We start from the raw sequence: 22,206 nt of genomic DNA on the forward strand, positions 1-22,206 counted from the left end.
TTTTCTAATAGCATTCGTAAATATTATGTGATCCCAACAACCCACGTATAAGTAATATAATTAATAAAGGAATTAAAAATAATAATTACTAAAATCACTAAAATTTAAGTGCTTATTAGGTGCCAGGCACTATTTTAAGTGAAATACTCAACAGTTTATTTAATCCTCACAGCAGCTCTATGAGGGCAAGTATTATCCTCATTTTACAGATGAGGAAGCTGTGACCAGAGAGATTTGGTGACATTTCTCACCTAGAAAGAACCAAAGCTAGAAAGAACCAGAGCTATCTGTCAAGCAGCCAAGTCCCACAGTAAGGCTCTTAGCCATGTTGCCTCTCTAAGTAGATGTGATGGTTTATGTTCATGTTTTGCAAATACAGAGGTTGAGGACCAGGGTAAGTACTCACTAGCTCACAGTTAATTGGATTTCAAGCCCCTTTCCATCATACCCCAAAGCATATTTTCTGCACCCCACTATGAGCATTTAGGTAATAAGTAACGTAATGGTGAAATTTTTTTTTTTTTTTTGAAGGAGAGCATGAGCACGAGCAGGGGAGGGGCAGAGAGAGAGGGAGAGAGAGAGATTCTCAAGCACACTCAGCACGGGGCCTGATGTGGGGCTCAAACTCACAAGCCATGAGATCATGACCTGAGCTGAGATCAAGAGTCGGACGCTTAACCGACTGAGCCACCCAGGCGCCCCAGTGATAGAATATTTTTTAGTAAAGAATTTGTGAGACATACTTTAATGAATAGGCAAAGATGATTTGATTGGACCGTTAGTTTGGTGCAGATAGATGTATTTGTTTTAAGCAGTATGTAAATATAGATTGTTTCCTCAGCTGTATTCAAATTAGGTGCCTATCACATAGTTAGCACTCAGTAAATACCTGTGTTATCCAAGACTAGTCCTCAAAGAATACCATGAGGCCAAAAACTATATTGGATAATATATGTTCTGAATTCTTCCAGCAATGTCCCTCTTTTTAGCATAATAGTGCAGCAACAAAATAATAGCAGAAGAATCTGGCCAACTCATGTGGATCACTCTATTCGATCTTACGTACAGGTAAGCCAGCCTAGCCAGAATCCTTAGTAAGGCCAACTTATATGATGAAGTTGGCTGGCCTTTCCTTGGTTCCTGGTAGGGAGTTTCCAATCTTTGGGATTTCCCAAGTGATGGGCATGTCTTTGATATTCATGGTAGGTCCCTAAATAGTTCCAGAGTAGGGGCTGACCATGTTAGAATGACTAACCATGTAACTGTCTATGGAGTTGGGGTTTTGAGCCACATCATACCAGCCCGACCTCCAAGGATGGCAGAGGATTTGGGACTTCAGTTCAGGTGTATAGCCAATGATTCAGTCAATCATGGCCATGCGGTGAGGCTCAATAAACACTATCCCTGAAAGCTTGGGAGAGTTTCTCAGATTGGAGATGCACGTGGATGTACCAGGAGGGTGACAGGAGGATGTGCCAGAGGACTTGGAAGCTTAGTGTCTGTCACCCTCCCAGACCTTGCCCCAAGGATTTCTTCTTTGGTCTGGTCCTGATTTGTAACTTTGTAACAAAACAAACATAGGAAGTATAGCACTTCCTTGAGTTCTGCGAGTTGTTCTGGCACATTCTCGAACCTGAGGGGATAGTGGGAACTGCCGAATTTGTACCCAGTGGGTAACAAGTGCGAGTGGCCTTAGGATCCTAGGCTTGCAGCTGGTGTCTGAACTGAGGGAAGTCTTGTGGAGACTGCCTGTGAAATGACCTAATCTGGGTTGTTACAATTCCATTGTGGGCTTTATTGCTGAACAAATGCTTGTAAATAACTATTAGCATTCTCTGCACTATTCTCAAAGCCTCTTGAGTTTTCTCAAGTGATTTTCATCTTCAGCCCACTTTACATTCTAGATTCCTCCTTGATCAAAGAGCATAGAGTTCTAGTAAAATTTGACCAATATTTGGGCCAACAAATAATAGGGCTTAACATAATGAAAATATTTTTGCATTCCAATATCACGTTTGTCCTTTAAGCTACAGTTTTCCAATTACCAAGTTATGCCCAGAATGCTCAAAACCTTTGTATGCTTTCTTCCTAATTAAGCACATGACCTTTTTTTCCCCATTGTGTGTTTGAGCAAAAACATTTTGTCCTGTTTTTACTTACTCTGCTTTTTACGTGTCCCTATTGAATGTCCTCGTTCTTGCCCATGGGGCCAACCATCTTAACCTTTTTAACAGATTGTGTAGCATCACTGACTTGACTACTCTTATTTTTACTTTAACATACTTTCCTCTTCCATTCTCACTGGCTAGATATGAGCCAGGCATTATACTAGATGCTGAGGATGAGGAAAACAATCAAATAAACCCTATTTGTTCATGCTCTGTCTCTCTCTGTCTCAAAAATAAATAAACGTTTAAAAAAATTAAAAAAAAAAAAAAACAAACATAAACTTCCTGTCACAGAGTAGCTTATTAGCCTTAAGTTTTCAAAATAACGCCCCAAGGTGGTAGTGCTTCTAAAAGTTATATGTGCACGTAAGTCACCAGAGGATCTTCTTTTAAAAGATTTTAATTTAATAGGGTTGTCTTGGGGCTGAGACTTTGCTCTAACAAGATGCTTTGGTCTTTGGACCACACTTGAGTATCAAAGCCTTAGAATACCAGATCTGTGTCCTGCTCTTGGCGTCCAGACATCTTAAGCTATTTGAATAGCTTCCACCTCATTCCCTTCCATTTGCTTTTCAAACTTCCCATTCTGTGGGACCTACCTCACACTATGTAACATCTCTAGGTCTCTTTGTTCAAACTGAACAAAAATCTTAACATGTTGCAGAGTTGCTAGCGTAAGTAAAAAGAGTTCTTTAATCAGTGTAGGTGTATGAAAGATTTAATATTCATTACTTTCTCCATAAATGTGGCTTTTTTTTTTTTTAAATCTTCACGAAACTGAGATAAACCCATAATTTCCTACCAGTCATGGTCTGTTGTTTTAATTTCATGGCATGTAGTTAGAATCCCTTTTACGCTATTTTGTAGTGACATTATGAAGAAAATGTTCACTTCAGTGATTTACTCCGGCTTCAGAATGAACTGTATTATAAGGGGTTCAGGAAGTAGGACTTAACACTTAAGGGATTCTTCTGAGACTTTAATCACAAAAATGTGTTTTATTAAATATCTTAATCCTATGATACCCCCAAATGTCTAAAACATTTCCATTTTCATCAGTTTCACACAATTGATACGATTTAAATAGGTGAAATAGGTAAAGTGTGGATAATTATCACAATAGATAATGACAGAAATGAGACTTTGGAGTCTGATTATTAGAGATTTCCTTACAGTACTCACCTTCCATGTTTTCTCCTAACGCCAGTCACAATGAAAGGACTAAAAAGCATATTTCTGACTCGACAGAAAATGAACATGTGGGAATTCTTTTTTTTATATGTTATGAAAAATTGTCCGTTAATATATATCCTATTTTTAATTGTGTAGGATTTGTACGTGTGTGTATACCCAGAGATGACTCATAAAGGTGGGTGATTATCTTTTCTCTCGTTTCTAACTACATATTAATTGACATAATGTTAGTCTGCAATATATGTGCTAATCTCAGGACTGTTTTGGTATTTGGGTACCTCTCATGAAATGAAAAGTTGATTGAAATGTCTGCCCTTACGAAGGTTTGATCTAATAGGATGGGGTGGGGCTGGGGGTAATTTCCTGTAAAATACCTACAAACACATCCACAGCCAGTTCAAGCCGATCTTTAAACCACTAGGGATTATTGGAGGATCTAGGAGAGGCTCGCACCAGAGGAGTGCGGTGCCCCTGGGGACACAGGTTGGCTCATGGAGCTAGTGCACAGTTAACGGGACTAGTTCAAATGTGCCTACATTAGCTGACGGTCAAACACTGAATAAAGAAGCTCCTTATTTTTTTTTTTAAGGTTTATTTATTTTTGAGAGAGAGAGAGCCCGCGCGCACCAAGTGGGGGAAGGGTGAAGAGAGAAGGGCAAAAAGATCTTCAGAAGATCTGAAGCAGGCTCTGCACAGACAGCAGAGAACCTAATGTAGGGCTCGAACTCACGAGCTGTGAGATCAGGACCTGAGCCGAAGTCAGGCACTTAACCAACTGAGCCAGCCAGGTGCCTGGAGGAACTCATTCTTTAAGATCCCAGCTACTCGGATTCTCAAACTTAATCTTACTAAACATATATTTAATTATTCATTCAATTCTCGGCAGTCAGCCATTCTCATAAAACTGAGCCATGGGTAGTTTTGTTTTTGTTTTTGTTTTTGTTTTTTCCCTTAATTCTCAGGGCTTATCTATTTACAAAATTTCTAAGAAGACCTGATAGTTTTTTGTTTTTGTTTTGTTTTTATTTTTGTTTTTGTTTTCGTTTTCTTTTCTTTCCCTCAAGGACTCCTAAGAGATGCCAATTCTACTTTTGCCTCACATATCCCTGAGCTGTTCTTTCATGGTTTCCAACTCTTTATTCTTTCTTGCTGCTTCTAGGAGAGTTTCTCAGTCTGATCTTTCTGCTTGTTCTTCATCCATTCAACCTATTATTTATCCCATTCAGTGTAGTGTCATTTTTTATATCCCAGTTATTACATATTCATACCTAATATGTCCACTTGGATTCTTCTAATGATTTCTTGGTTCTGCTTTATGTTAACAATATTCTCCCTTATTATAGTTGCCATGGTTATTTTAATTTCCTGGATTCTCCATCCTAATCATTCTGTTTCTGATGATAGATGTTTTTTAAGTTGGTGGTCTTTTACTAATTATACACCTTTGTGTAGGCATTGGCCGTTCAGCCCAGCCTTCTCGCTGCCTGCTATAACACATTCCCCCACATACCTGGCTCCCACACACACCAGGCCCCTCCCACACTGTGCTCTCTGGCACCGTGCTCCTCCTCCATACACCGTCCCCTAGGCACATTGCACTCCTTTCTCCACGCTGCAAGGCTTAAGACTGTCTTGGCCTCCCCAGGACATCTCACTTTTCTGTTTTTCTAGAATCCATATGTCTGTCTCCCTATCTGCCTTTCTCTCTCTTCAATAGTTTCTCTGGGGTGGTTTTAGAAGAAGCCAGCAGCCTGTGCTAGTTCACCATTTGATAGGAGCTGAAATTAATTAAAAAGGAAGCTCTCTCAATTCTGTCTCTCAGTGATTCACACTAATGATTCTCTGATTTGCCATTCCAACCCCTGTAAGTAATAGTTTGCTGGCTGCTATTTTGATTCAGTGTATTTTACAAATACTGGTTCATTTAAATTGGTAAAAATTCAAATTTAAGCAGTAAGATTTGTAATATTCAACCATTTGAAAGATTTCACATCTTTTGAAAGGAAAATTAAGTAATGGAAACATAAAATAGAATTCAGTCATTACAATAAACTTAAATTTTATATTATAGTTAATTAGATGAGATTTTTTTAAATTAATTTATTTGGGGGGCAGGGTGGCAGAGAGAGAGGGAGAAAGAGTATCCCAAGCAGGCTCTGCACTGTCAGTGCAGAGCCCAACACGGGGCTCAAACTCACCAACTGCAAGATTATGACTTGAGCCAAAATCAAGAGTCAGAAGCTTAACTGACTGAGCCACCCAGGTGCCTGAAGATTATTTTAATACATCTGCATAATTACTTGAGATTGAAAAACTTCACTACACTTAAAGCTTTAATTTTGAGATGATACTTATTCATATACCTTATAAAATTCTCCAATTGTGCTGTTGTCTAATGCACAGCGAAGTAATCATCACTTGTACAAAATTCTGGGAACAGAAAAGGCAAAAATGATTTCTGTTGTGCAGACATGGAAACGGGCCTTGGCAAGACAAATGTGGCTAAAGTTCACATGTAGTAAAGAGGCAAAATGAAACCACACCCAGTGTCTTTCACTCTGTATCCTAATACCTTTCTGATAACCCACGATTCCTGAACCTCCACTCTTTCTAGCCACCACAACACCACATTCAGATTGGCATCCTCTCCATTGTTCCTGTGGTCTGTCAAAGGACTTAATGCTGCCTTCTTTCTCTGTCCCACTTACACTGAGCAAGACTTTTTCCAAGGAAGGGATTTTATGGACAATTCTGCTTGTATATTACCTATTAACACATCTCAGGAGACTGGCCACTTCAGCCAGGTTTTAAGAGAGATACCCAGACAGTGGTGAAAGAAGGGATTTTTCTGCCTTGTGTCCCTGAGCAGGTAAATCCACATATGCATCAGTGAGATTTTACAGGTAGGCACTTAGGGTAGGCTACCAGCAGGTAATGGAACCCAACCGGAGGAGAAGTTTTAGGGACAAGTGGAGGTGGGGAATAGAATTAAAGGATGAGTCAAGGGAGCCTGGGTGGCTCAGTCGGTTGAGCATCCAACTCTTAATTTCAGCCCAGGTCATGATCTTGTGATCATGAGATTCTCTCTCTTTTTCCCCCACCCTCAAAAAAAGAAAAGAAAAGAAAAGAAAAGAGAAAGAAAGAAAGAAAGAAAGAAAGAAAGAAAGAAAGAAAGAAAGAAAGAAAAAGGGAGAAAGAAAGAAGAAAGAAAAGAAAGAAGAAAGAGGAAAGGAAGGAAGAAAAAGAAAAGAGAGAGGAAAGGAGAGAGGAAGGAAGGAAGGAAGGAAGGAAGGAAGGAAGGAAGGAAGGAAGAAAAGACTAGTCAGAATGTGAGTTTCAGCAGAAATGCTGAGCACAGAGCTAAAGTGTGGTCAAGGTTGAGAAGACATCACTGGAACAGAACACATGGCGGAAGCTTAATCACAAGGGAAAAAATAGGAAGTGTAGGTGCCAGGGTCAGAGGAAAATGAAATGGGATCTGGCTTGCTAAGCTGTGAACTCCAAGGTCTATTTGCCTCCCCCAGTAAGAGATCCAGAAGGGACTAAACGTAAAGATTAAAGGTCATCCACCATGGGAATTTCAAAAATATGGCCTGTAAGAGCAAGATCAGAAGTTATGCTTAATGATTTTGTGTGACTCTTCTAGGTTAGGTCAAGACAATGTTACCACCATAAGAAAGGGGGAGAATCTAGAATTAGGGCTCAATACTCCTGAATTAGTGTCAGTAATGTGATGAGAGTTAACATAAATTGCTTGATTTTACTGTATTTTATTTGCTGCTTTGAAAAAGGGATGATTAAAAACATGTTCACCACAGAAGTGAGATTTCTTTCTTACAATAGTTTTGTTAATAAGTGGTGTATAATTTGAAATTATAATATTCAAAATTCAAATTACATGATCTGAGCTTTTCTAAGCATACAGCTTCAATAGTATTATGATTTGGCGATTATCTTCCAAATAGACATGAATATTCAAATGAGGTGGCTATAATGTCAGAAGGCTTCATTATAACTGCATGAACACAGACTTTTCCTGGAGAGCAGAGATGGTCATATTCTATTCATGTTCTATTTTAAAGTGACATTGACTCAAATTAATAGTGCCATCTGAACTAACTGACTTTTCCGAAAGGTTAATAAATAACAATCCATAGACCCACATGGCCCCTCCACTGAGAAGTATGAATTATCAGCAATTGTGATAAGCGATGAGAAAATAGTAAGCTTTTCTTTTTTGTTTTTTGATGAGATCCATTGACCCAAATGTCACATTGCTTCATCCATTCAACAAATGTGTACTGAGCAATTTGAAAGGCTCTCAGAATATATATTAGGATATATATAAATGCCATAGCTCCTTCACTCAATTATCCTACAGGAGAGAGGCAGGCATAGAGTTATGGTATAATCATTTCTATAATGTGATAATAATTTCTATGATGTGAATACATATAAGTGTTCAGAAAGACTTTCGAAGAGGAAGTATTTAAGAGAATCCATATAAGAAATTATGAGGACATAAATAAGTACTTGGAAATTGGTGCTGGAGAGAATGGAACCAATATGAGAGATATGTAGGAGGTGATTAATACAGGGGGTGGAAGGAACAGAAGAATTCCAGGGTAACTTTTGAGGTTCCCTCTACAAAATAACTGACCAGTCAGTATAAAGGTCATGAGAAACAAAGATTTAGAAATTACCACAGGCTGAAGGAAACCCAGGAGACAGGATACCATCATGGTATCCTGGATTGGATGCCTGAACAGAAAAAAATACAACAGTGGACAAACTGATGAAATCTGAATAAACTCTGTAGTTTAGTCAATTGTATCATACTAGTGTTAATTTCTGAGTTTGATAAGTGTTTTGTTTGATAAATATGTTAATACTGGAAGAAGCTGGATGAAGTGCATATGGGAGCTCTCTATAACTCTTCATCAAATCTGAAATTAATTCAAAATAAAACTTTAAAAATAGAAGGTTGTTACTCATCAAAAGATACCACTAAGAAAATAAAAATATAAACTGTGGAGTGGGACAGTGAATTGACCACACACATAACCAAAAAAGAACTTGTACATAGGATATGAAGAGAGTCCCTTTAATGAACAAGAAAAAGGATAACCACACAAAAGCTGGGAAGAGACTTCAGGCATTTTACAAAAGAACATAGCCAAATGGCCATCAACATATGAAAAGGCGTTCAACCTCAGGGAAATATAAATTTAACCTCGATTGGAAATCTACAAATTTACCAGGAAGGATAAAATTAAAGAAGACAACTACTGCATATAGACAACCATGTGGAGAAAGAGGGCTTCTCATGCACTGCTGGTAGAAATATAAATTTATGCAACCATTTCAGAAAGCAACTTGTCATTATATCTACAAAATTTGAATGTATGCTTCCCCAGTGACCCAGAAATTCTACTCAAATGCACATACAACAGAAATGTAAGCACATGTGTATCCAAAGACACAAGAATATTCTGAGCAACATCATTTGTAAAAGCAGAAACTGAAAGCCACTCAGATACAGCAGCCACCTACAATAGAATGGGAAACAAGACAAAAAACAAACAAAACATGGTATATACATATAAATGTAATGAAAATGGACGATAAGAATAAATTTCATATTAATGTTGGATCAAAAAACATAGTACAAAAGAAGAGAAATGTCTGATTCCATTTATACAAAGTTCCAAAAAAAAGACAAAGCAAAACTGGAATGTTTAAGGATGCATGTTTTGGTGGTAAAATTATCTAGGAAAGCAAAGAAGTGATACGGACTTTGTGGGGCACCTGGGTGGCTCAGTCGGTTGAGTGTCTGACTTGACTCTTGATTTGGGCTCAGGTCATGATCCCAAGGTTGTAGGATCAAGACCTGTGTCCACTCTGAGCATGGAGCCTGCTTGAGATTCTCTCTCTCTCTTTCTGCCCCTCTCTCCCATCCCATACTCTCTTTCATAATAATAGAAAAGAAAAGAAAAAAGAAAATACTACTACATTTTGGGGGTACAGAAGGCAGGAGGAATGGCAGGAGGAGGTTCATAAGGTGCTTGGCAATTTTTTATTGTCCTGTGTGGTAATTTCACTACTGTGCCATTTCAGATAAAGCATCGAGCTGTATATTTTTTGGTACAGTTTTCTGTACGAGTATTACATTGCACAATTAAACAGTTCTCTAAAAGAGGAAAGGTGGGGGGGAGAACAGAGAATATATTCTTTAGAATATAAGATGACTCAACAGTTCTCTAAAAAATGGGAATCTTAGGGGTGCCTGGGTGGCTCAGTTAAGCAACTGACTTTGGCTCAGGTCATGATCTCACGGTTCGTGGGTTTGAGCCCCACGTTGGGCTCTGTGCTGACAGCTCAGAGCCTGGAGCCTGCTTCAGATTCTGTGTCTCCCTCTCTCTTCTCCTCCTCCAATTGTGCTCTGTCTCTCTCTCTCTCTCTCTCTCTCTCTCTCAAAAATAAATAAAATGTAAAAAAAAAAAAAAAAAATTTTTAAATGGGGAATCTTAGACCAACCATGATTATTTCTATGTCTTAAGTCTCGTTTTCCTCTTTCAGTGAAAAGATCTATCCCTTCATTTTGGACTGAATCAGACATTTTTAATAAAACATAAAATTTTCTTTTCACAGTGCCTTCTCCTTCCTTATCAGAGTATCTTTAGCAAGCTAAAGGTCCTCCTGGAAAGAGTTGTTGTTCCTTAACGATAGCAGCTGATTAAATGGATGTATGCCTACCTTTAAATATGTGTTTATTTTTTAAACCTCCCTTCAAAGTCAGTATATTTGACTGGAAGGGATATATTCAGTCATTAAGATACTTTTTCATCACATATCGCATTAAGTGTTTTCCATTTAGAAGATAGATCTAAAACACTAGTCTTATCATTCTTCTGTTTGCAATTTAAGTATAAAATCCTGCCAGTGTTGCATTCATTAGAATAAAACAGTCTTGGAAATTAAGCACTAATTTCCCCCTCAAATGGCCATTTCTGGGTTTTTTTTTCTTTCTAATTACCACTGTAATGAAGTGGCCAGTATTGTGGTAGGAAGTGATTTCAAAGGCAGCAATTTCTTATTATGAATCATATACTTTATTTCTTCCCTAATGTGAGTCAACCCCAGTTATAGAAAATGCACATGCAAACTCCCATCTCTGCTGAGACTAAAATCGTTTTGGAATAGCAAATCATACTTTCAGCTCAAAGAGTTAGGCTTTCAAACATTCCACTAAAGCAAAGAGGAAGAAGAAAGCCATTATATTTTCGCTCTGGGATCATTTCTGATCACTCTAATCTATTTCACTCAGAAGCAGATTTTCAATATCTTAAAACAGTGCTATGCTAATAACACATCTGGTAAGGCTAACTTGTATCAAAATAAATATGAGAAAACGCACCAAAAAAAGAGTGTTAAGTATGCACTCCATTCTTTGGTATTAGCACTATCAAATTTAAATGAGAGTGGCATCTAGAAGTAGGTTAAGTGTGTCTATTTGAAAATAAACAGTGCTAAGCTTTGGACTCTCACAACTGAGATTTTTCTGATGGAAAAATATAGAATAATACTGACCATGACTGGACACCTGGTTGGCTCAGTTGGTTAACTGTCCAATGTTTGATTTTGACTCAGGTCACGATCCCTGGTTCATGAGATTGAGCCCCGTGTCAGGCTCTGCACCAAGCGTGCAGCCTGGTTGGGATTCTCTCTCTCCCTCTCTCTCTCTCTGCCCCTCCCCCCATCCTGCTTGCTCACTCTTTCTCTCCAAATAAATAAGTAAGCATTAAAAAAAATATTATGATGGTAATTGCCTAGATTGTGCACCAGATTATTTTATCATTGCCACATGTTAGAAATTGATAAACTCTTACTGAACTGTCATACATAGCTGCTTGCAATATGGTAATGGATAAGAGAAATCAGTGTCCCTCATGGGCATTTCTGGGTCTATCTGGACCCTCATTTCTTCCCAAGGGTCTTTCTTCCTATAGCTTGAATACATTGATCAACAATGTATTCACTATAGGTTCATGGGAGTAGAAAATGCAACCTGGTCGGTCCTTGAAAACCCTCTACTGCTCACTAAAAAACATTCAACCTGTATTTACTATTTGTGCAAAATAATTTACATTTCACGAAGCTATTCTTTCTTTGTTTTAAGAAAACAGAGGTCTTGGGGTGCCTGGGTGGCTCATTTGGTTGAGCGTCTGACTTCAGCTCAGGTCATGATCTCTCAGTCCATGAGTTCAAGCCCCTCATCAGGCTCTGTGCTGACAGCTGGGAGCCTGGAGCCTGCTTCGGATACTGTGTCTCCCTCTCTCTTTGTCCCTCCCCCACTCATGCTCTGTCTCTGTCTCTCTCTCTCTCTCTGTCAACAATAAACATAAAAAGAAAAAGAAAGAAAGACAAAGAAAGAAAGAAAACAGAGGTCTGCCTAAAAAGAAAAGGCAATTTGAGCAATCCATGGCTCAAAAGATAATATTGGAGGACAACTACAGTGGCAGTAAAAAGATAAGTGGTTGAGGAGGAGGAGAGGGAAGGGAAGGATGAAGAGAGGAAGCACAAAGGAAGCTATTCTGTGTGAAACTGTCATGTTGAGTACATGTCATTACACATCTGTCAAAACCCATAGAACTGGACATCACAGAGTGACACTTAATGCAAATTAAATGGACTCTAGTTCATAGGAGTATATCAATATTGGAACATTAATTGTAACAAATGTACCTCGCTGTGGAAGGTTGTTAATAATAGGGAAACTATCTATGTGTGGGGAGTTGGGGGTGAGAATGGGGGCATGGGAGGAGGAGTGGGGTGTGTATATGGAATACTTTTTACTACCCACTCATTTATTCTGTAAATCTAAAACTATACTGAAAAATAAAGCTATTATTTAATTTTTTAACATACGAAAGAAGACGGGAATGAAGAAGCAACCAAGGTAGACAAAAAATGGCCGAATCTCTTCCTGGAGATCTGGGAGTAAATCCACAGCTCCCCAAGCTTGCTTCAAGGTGGTGTGAGTTACACATACAATTAAAAGACTTGAAAATATGAATAGATTTAAAAGAATAACAACTGTTTTGAAGTTTTGTAATGCCTGTATTCACCTGGACCATATCAGAAAAATAAAGAGAATGTCATTACATATTCATTAAGGTATTTTTTTCATTAAGGTATTTTAATAAAGTTTAGACATTCTAATTAAAAAAAAATTTGCTTGCTCACTGAAAAATTGGTGGTGGGGGAGAACATAAAGTAAAAAACAATTTTAAATGTTAAAAAATATATATATATATGTATATATATATATATATACATATATATATATATATAAAACACTTGCTCAACAGATCCATAATGACAAGGACGGTGAAGGCAAAGAAAGACCTAACAGCCCAGTACTAAGAGGTTGGGTGGAGAAGCAGTGTAAGCGAATAATTGGTTAAACAGCAAAGGGTGCTCAGATAGCTGCACGTAGTTCACTGCAGCTGAAACTCCGATTTCAATTAGGGTTAAGCTGCAGAGGGAGATGGGGAAGGCTTGAAGTTGGGTGTTGCCCTTTGGGAGTGGGAAGCCATTGTGGGCCTCACAGCAGGAAGCAACCTGACTTAGCAGTGTGCCTGGTGGGGGGTGGGACAACCACATACGAGGTGATGTATCAGAATAATGCAGATTAGACCTCATGAAGGGATATACAGAGGAGGGGATGACTTTGAGAGATATAAAGCAGGCAGCACAGTAAGACAGTGGCAGCTTGGGTGGGAGGAGCCAAACACTTGAGACGGCTCCCATGTGCCATCTGTGACATGGGGAGTCTAGCAGGAACAGGAGAGGTTCAGAGCACAGCGTTGGGAAAGCACTGGATTTCTTGCGGGGCATGGTGAGATTTAGTTTTCTGTGGGTCATCTGGGCCTCCTTGTCCAAAAGGAAAGAAATGGGATTTATGCCAGTCAGAATGGTCTGTGCCAAAGATGAAGTCATCAGTCTACAGATGGTAGTGGAAACTGAATGCGTGAGATCACCTAGGAGATGTTACATACAGTGAGAGGGAAAGTTGCCCAAGGACAGAACTCTGAGAAGCACCCACATCTCATGGAACAGCAGAGGGAGATGATCCCACCCAGGGCTCTGCAAAGAACTGGAAAGGAAGGGAGAACCAGTAAGCAAGAGGAAAAAAAAAAAAAAAAAATGTTACTCTCTGGTGAAGAATGTTACCAAGTATTTTCCTTCAAGATGTTTTCTCATTGCTAGAATATTTTGAAAAGTCACAAAAGAAAATAAAATTTTGTTCCATGTCTTCTAACTCTGAAATATTAAAAATATAGCTCTGTTGGGATGCACACAGACTGTTATATGTAAGTGATGAATCACTAAGTTCTACTCCTGAAATCATTATGACACTATATGTTAACTAACTTGGATGTCAAAAAGGTTTAAAACTTATTAAAAAATTAAAACATAGCTCAGTTAAATCAATCTAATTATAATGGAATGCCAAGTACGAATTAATTTAAAAAGTGTTGTATTCAACTTAACAGCACTAGTGACCAAGAGAGGAAATACTGCTGGCTTCTCTTCTCGTGGTAGATCATGCCTCCATCATGGCTTATACCCTTACTGGGCTTCGAAGAGAAAAAAATAAGACAGTATCGATGTGCACCAGCCTTCAAGTAGGTAGACCTGAGTTTAAATAAAATTCCCGTCACTTATCAGCTTGGACAAATCATTTCACCTATTCGAGGTCCAACAGAGGGGGCAGCAAGTTCTGGAAACTTAATGCTTGGAGTATCTTTTTTTAGAGTTCAATTCACATTCTTCAACCTTTGGTATTCGTTGCGTACTTTCAAATACTGAAAAATTTTATGGCGTTCTAGAGATTATCTAATATTTTCTTTTAGCATAATTCCTGTTTAAAGGCACACAGGGACCCCTGAGGTCACAGTGGCTCCTTCTCTCTTCCTTGAAGACTCTGGGGCAAATGCCGTGCAGGGGGGCCCACTAGCTGAGAACTACCTAATTGTGCCAATTCTTTGTTAAGTTTATTTATTTATTTTGAGAGTGAGAGAGAGAGCAAAAAAGTGGGGGGGGGGGAGGCGGACAGTGGGCAGAGAGAGAGGGAGAGAAAGAGAATCCCGGGCAGGCTCCACACTATCAACACAAAGCCCAGTGTGGGGCTGGAACTCACAAAGCATGAGATCACGACTTGAGCTGAAGTCAGATGGTTAACCAACTGAACCACCCATGCCCAACCATGCCCATTTTAAGTGCAAACATGGGCGTGCAACTTAACAATTTAATTCAACCCAAAGATTTTTTTAATGAAGTTTCTCCAAAACCATCTGTAGATCTGTTGAATTTTTTTTTTCATCCCGCAGGTTATCTGATATATAGTAGAAACCCCCGCAGGTTATCTGATATATAGTAGAAACGTAACAAAGGTCTTTGTCTCCCCCGTCTCTCCCAATGCATTAATGTCTCACTGTTGTATCCTAAGCCTGCACAGTACATTATGGTAGAGCTGAAAGTCCCTCCCCGCAACAAGTAGACAGCTACACAATACCCCATCCACTCCCAATTACCACAGCAAGAAAAGACTGGAAGCCCACTTATTACCTTAGTCATTTTGAGTAAAAAGAAAGATAATTTGATTCCTAAAAATGATGGAACTGAAACAAAATACATATCCCTTGATACACTCAGCTGGAATGTTGCTTGTCTTTATTTTGTTTTTTTTTTTTTTCCCTTGGATTTACTGATGTATCATTTACCTATAAGAAAATTTGTCCTTTCTTATATACAGTTCTATGAATTCTGGCAAATATTACAGTAATGTAGCATATACTTTAGAAGAGCCAAAAAACTCCCCCACCCCCCAAATTCCCTCCTCTCCTTGTAGTCAACTTATCTTCTCCCACCCACCCCACCTCTTGGCAACCAATGACATGTTTTCTGTCTCTGTAGTTTAATCTTTTCCAGAATATCACTTAAAATGGAATCAAGGTGTCTGTATGACCTTTTGAGTCTGGCTTTTTTACATAACCTAATGCATTTGAAATTCATCCCTATTGTGGACAATGCAAGCTGTCCCTTTGCATCATTGAATAATATTTTATTGTATGAATGTGACACAGATTATCATTTCACTTGTGTTTTTTTTTAATGTTTCATTTATTCCTGAGAGAGAGAGAGAGAGAGAGCATAAGCAGGGGAGGGGAAGAGCGAGAGAGGGACACAAAATCAGAAGTAGGCTCCAGGCTCTAAGTTGTCAGCACAGAGCCCAATGCAGGACTTGAACTTACAAGCCATGAGATCATGACCTGAGCCAAAATCGGACGCTTTACTGACTGGGCCACCCAGGTGCCCATATCATTTTACTTGTTGATGGATATCTGGGTTATTTCCAGTTTTGGTGAATGTGAATAAAGCCACTACAAACATCTATGTATAGGTTTTTTCATAAACAGAAGTTTTATTTCTCTTGAATTAATGAATACCTAGGAGTAGGATATTTATACTATATGGTAAGTATATGCTTAACTTTATAAGAAGCCTCCAGACTGTTTTTCACCGTGGTATTCCTATTAGTAATGTATGACAGTTACAGCCTCTCTGAATCCTCGCTAACACTTGAATATGGTAAGGTTTTATATTTCAGCCATCCTAATATGTGTATAAATGTATCTCATTGTGATTTCAATCTGCATTTCCCTAACGATTATGACATTGAGTATCTTTTCACGCACTTACTTGTCATTTATATATCTACTTTAGTAAAGTGTTCAAATCTTTTGCCCATTTTTTATTGGCTATATTTTTTATTATTGAGTTTTAGGACTTCTTTCATATTCTGGATACACATTCTTTATCAGATACAAATTTTGAAATAGTTTCTCCCAGTGTGTGGCTTGTCCTCGTTTTCTCAACAATATTCTTCAAAGGGAAGAAGCTTTTAGTTTTGATGATATTCAATTTAACACCATTTTCTTTTGTAGATCATGCATTTGACCATTTCTAATAAATCTTTGCCTAATCTGAGATCACAAAATATTTTCTTTGTATGCTTTCTTCTAGAAGTTTTATAGTTTCAGGTTTTACATGTAGGTCAGGTTATTCTTTTTGACTTAATGCTTGCTTATAAAATAAGGCATGGCATCAAAGTTTGTGGTTTTGCATGTCGATATTCAATTGTTCCAGCACCATTTATTGGAAAGACATTCCCTTTTCCACTAACCTGCCTTTGCACTTTTGTTCCAAAATCTGTATGCATGAGTCTAATTATGGACTCTATATTTTAGTCCATCAATTTCTGTGTCTGGTTCTGTTTTTTTCACCAATATTGCACTGTCTTGTTTATTTGAACTTTAAAATAAGTCTTTAGGGTGCCTGGGTGGCTCCGTCGGTTAAGTGTCCAACTTCAGCTCAGGTCATGATCTCACAGTTCATGGGCAATCTAGAAGAAATGGACAAATTCATAGAAACATATAAAGTACCAAAACTGAAACAAGAAGAAATAGAAAAATTGAACAGACCCATAACCAGTAAAGAAATCGAATTAGTAATCAAAAATCTCCCAAAAAACAAGAGTCCAGTACTGGATGGCTTTCCAGGGGAATTCTACCAAACATTTAAAGAAGAGTTAACACCTATTCTTTTGAAGCTGTTCCAAAAAATAGAAATAGAAGGAAAACTACCAAACTCATTCTACAAAGCCAGCATTACCTTGATTCCAAAACTAGACAAAGACCCCACTAAAAAAGAGAACTACAGATCAATTTCTCTGATGAACATTGATGCAAAAAAACCTCAACAAGATACTAGCCAACCAGATCCAACAATACATTAAAAGAATTATTCCCCACGACCAAGTGGGATTTATACCTGGGATGCAGGGCTGGTTCAATATCTGCAAAACAATCAATGTGATACATCATATCAATAAAAGAAAGGACAAGAACCACATAATCCTCTCAATGGATGCAGAGAAAGCATTTGACAAAATACAGCTTCCTTTCTTGATAAAAACCCTCAAGAAAGTAGGGATAGAAGGATCATACCTCAAGATCATAAAAGCCGTATATGAAAAACTCACCACAAATATCATCCTCAATGGGGAAAAACCTGAGAGCTTTCCTCCCAAGGTCAGGAACACTACAAGGAGGTCCACTCTCACCACTGTTATTCAACATAGTATTGGAAGTCTTAGCCTCAGCAATCAGAAAACACAAAGGAATAAAAGACATCCAAATTGGCAAGAAGGAAGTCAAACTTTCCCTCTTCACAGATGACATGATACTCTACATGGAAAACACAAAAGATTCCGCCAAAAAACTGCTAGACCTGATCCAACAATTCAGCAAAGTTGCAGGATATAAAATCAATACACAGAAATCGGTTGCATTTCTATACACCATAATGAAGCAACAGCAAGAGAAATCAAGGAATCGATCCCATTTACAATTGCACAAAAAACCACAAAATACCTACGAATAAACCTAACCAAAGAGGTGAAAAATCTATACACTGAAAACTAGAGAAAACCTATGAAAGAAATTGAAGAAGACACACAAAAAAATGGGAAAATATTCCATGCTTACGGATTGGAAGAACAAATATTGTTGAAATGTCAATACTACCCAAAGCAATCTACATATTCAATGCAATCCCTATCAAAATAACACCAGTATTCTTCACAAATCTAGAACCAACAATCCTAAAATTTGTTTGAAACTAGAAAAGACCCTGAATAGCCAAATCTATCGTGAAAAAGAAAAGCAAAGCTGCAGGCATCACAATCCCGGACTTCAAGATGTGTTACAAGGCTGTAATCATCAAGACAGTATGGTACTGGTACAAAAACAGACACTTAGAACAATGGAACAGAACTGAGAACCCAGAAATGGACCCACAAACATATGGCCAACTCATCTTTGACAAAGCAGGAAAGAATATCCAATGTAATAAAGACAGTCTCTTCAGCAAATGGTGTTGGGAAAACTGGACAGTGATATGCAGAAAAATGGACCGCTTTCTTACACCATACACAAAAATAAACTCAAAATGGATGAAAGACCTAAATGTAAGACAGGAAGTCATCAAAATCCTCGAGGAGAAAGCAGGCAAAAACCTCTTTGACCTCGACCGCAGCAACTTCTTATTCAGCAAGTCTCCGGAGGTAAAGGAAACAAAAGCAAAAATGAACTATTGGCAATTCATTAAGATAAAAAGCTTCTGCACAGTGAAGGAAACAATCAGCAAAACCAAAAGGAAACCAATGAAATGGGAATAGATATTTGCAAATGACATATCAGTTAAAGGGTTAGTATCCAAAATTTATAAGGAACTTACCAAACTCAACACCCCGAAATCAAATAATCCAGTGAAGAAATAGGCAAAAGACATGAATCAACACTTTTCCAAAGAAGACGTCCAGATGGCTAACAGACACATGAAAAAAATGCTCAACATCACTCATCATCAGGGAAATACAAATCAAAACCACAATGAGATACCATCTCACACCAGTCAAAATGGCTAAAATTAACAACTCAAGCAAGGACAAGTGTTGGCAAAGATGTGGAGAAAGAGGATCTCTTTTGCACTACTGGTGGGAATGTAAACTGGTGCAGCCACTCTGAAAACAGTATGGAGGTTCCTCAAAAAGTTAAAAATAGAACTACCTACCCTATGACCCAGTAATTGCACTACTAGGTGTTTATCCAAGGGACACAGGTGTGCTGTTCCGAAGGGGCACATGCACCCCAATGTTTATAGAAGCACTATCCATAATAGCCAAAGTATGGAAAGAGTCCAAATGTCCATCGATGGATGAATGGATAAATAAGATGTGATATATATATATATATATATATATATATATATATGAAAAATATATAATGCATATATATGTATAATGTATATGTGTATATAATATATATATAATGTATATATATATTATACATATATACATATAATGGGGTATTACTTGGCAATCAAAAAGAATGAAGTCTTGCCATTTGCAACAACATGGTTGAAACTAGAGGGTATTATGCTAAGCAAAATTAATCAGAGAAAGAAAAATATCATATTACTTCACTCATACGTGGAATTTAAGATACAAAACATATGAACATAAGGGAAAGGAAACAAAAATAATATAAAAAAAGGGATGGGGACAAAACATGAGAGACTCTTAAATATAGAGAACAAACTGAGGGTTGCTGGAGGGGTTGTGGGTGGGGTGATGCAATAAATGGATAAGGGGTATTAAGGAAGACACTTGTTGGGATGAGCACTGGAATCTACTCCTTAAATCATTATTGCACTATATGCTAACTAACTTGGATGTAAATTAAAAACTAAAAAAAAATACAATTGATTTTTCTATATTTAGTGGCATTTTATTTCCAGTTACAATTTTTCCCCTGGTCATTATATATATATATATATATATATATATATATATATATATATACATATTTGAGGACAGTGGTCCTCAAAGCTAGATGAGGGTCAAAATCATCTATGAAACTGTACATATACAGATTCCTGGATTTCATCTCCCACAGGTTTTTATTCCACAGTTCTGGGACAGTCCTAGGAATTTATGCTTTAAAATATTTCCGAGGCAATTCTGATCCCAGTGAGGCTTGGGAATTACTCTTATGGGTTTGTGGATATAAACTAATCAATAAACAAATATGATAGCTAGCAGTTCATTTCCTATACCAACACTACTGACTTCCATTCACTAGACATTTTTAGTTGGATTTCTGGTGATGAATTTGCAGTGATAAGTCTTTTCAGAAAACTAGCTGCTCCTTTTTAAACAATGGCATGTATTTGCTGGAAATTGTGCCAAATCACTAACTGGTGCATTAAATTTTAGTCAGTAAATGAAGCATTCAACTCATTAAGTTTCTGTCTGTGGCCATGCTTGGCCAGATTAGCACAATATTGTTGACTGCTTGAGCAAACTATATACAATTTGGTGGGAAGAGAAAACAAGTAAGAGGACACTGGCTGAAAAGGCAATAAAAATTTGGTAAATTCTAGAGTGGTTTGCCAATATCAAGTGTGGTGAGGAAGGAATTATTGAGTGCAAGTGCTACACAGTCATATTTAATTAGCCTTGTCAAGAGGTTTATCACTAGGACATTGTTGTTTCTCTTAGAAGAAGAACCCAAGAGCAGGGATTGCAAACTGACTGCATCCAAAGGGACTGGAAGAAGTACAAAGAAAACCTTCAGGATCCAGTTGCTCTTCTTCCTTCTCTTCACATCACCATTCTTGCCTCTGTCTTGTTTTGTTCCTGCAGAGCAGCTCTATTGTCTCTTAGTCAAGAATATTCCTAAAGGAGATCACGCTCTTTATATCTACATGACCCAGAAGTCACACCAGTGTCTAACTAACCAAGAAGCTCTCTGGTGAAGTTATGAGATTGACCTAAATTATATTATGTGACCACCTCTTAATATCGACTGATAGAGGTGCTGATAAATGACATTCTGAGAAAAATATTTAGAAACGTATATAATTTTATTAACACTTGCCATATATGGATGCCATATATGGAAACTCTTAAAAAGTATGAAAAACTTATAGTGATACGGTGTGTGTTTCTACTTGTCGTTCTGTGGTGATGACATGATATATCCAATGCAAGCATAGATATTTTGAATTATCTAATAAACTAAGAACAGTATTTGTCCAATAAAACTCTAATGTTTGTAAAAAAAAAAAGAAAGAAAAAATAAATTCCATTCTCAACACATAAAGCTTAAATTTAATCTATCCTTTTAAACATGAGCATTACAAAAACAGAATTGGGGTAATTAAAATGAAATTACTTCTAAATAAATGAGCTAACTACATAACAAGGCCATGGAAATAAGGCCATTTACTTGGATTTTATACTATGGTTTCTTTCCCCTCTTCCTCCCTACTTCTCAGATTACAGTGATTTCCAGATTATACCTCAGAATTCAATCAAGTTGGGCATAAAGATTGGCATTGTGGAGCTACTTACACCTACGAAGAGAAGAAAGGTTTCTATATGTTACATGGCAAGTGTTCTAGAAACATTGGAACCAGAATATGCCTTCTCCAGAAGGAAGTCTTAGGGAAGTCCAAGCCAGATGTTAGGAGTAGAGTAGGGTTTTACTGCTATGTACACTTCATTTAAAATTTTTTTTAATCTTTATTCATTTTTGAGAAGGAGACAGAGTGTGAGCGGGGGAGGAGCAGAGAGAGAGACACAGAATCCGAAGCAGGCTACAGGCCCTGAGCCGTCAGCACAGAGCCTGACACGGGGCTCAAACCCACAAATCGTGAGATCATGACCTGAGCTGAAGTCGGACGCTCAACCAATGAGCCACCCATCGCCCCAATGTACACTTCATTTTAAAGAAGAGGAAATTGAGGACTCCAAGGATTATCCCAATTGTCTAAGGTTTTACTCTGAAGGATCGGCACGACTGGGTGGGGAAGAGTAGAGGTAGCTGGGCTCCCTTCTGTGAAGCCATGTTTGTCCACTTAAAAGCTCTGGTGAGAGAAAAATGACAGAAGTAAGCTTTTAAAAACCAAGCTGTTATTCTCCCTGAAGAAACAAGCCTGAATAGGGTTCCTTCCACTCTCACCCTACTGCTGATTCCCACACCTATCTAGCTATATTCCTCTCCTTTATTAAACCTCTCCTCCACCATCTGAGCGTCCCCAGCTAGACTTTGTATCCACTGCTTTATTAGAATTCTCCTTTAATCTCCAAAGAATTATGTCAGTGTTGCTGATATTCTTATAAATTCATCTAGAGTTTCCACATAATACC

This window comes from Panthera pardus, unplaced genomic scaffold (genome assembly GCF_024362965.1).
Source record: "Panthera pardus isolate Hobbes unplaced genomic scaffold, ASM2436296v1 HiC_scaffold_17, whole genome shotgun sequence".
Lineage (NCBI taxonomy): Eukaryota > Metazoa > Chordata > Mammalia > Carnivora > Felidae > Panthera > Panthera pardus.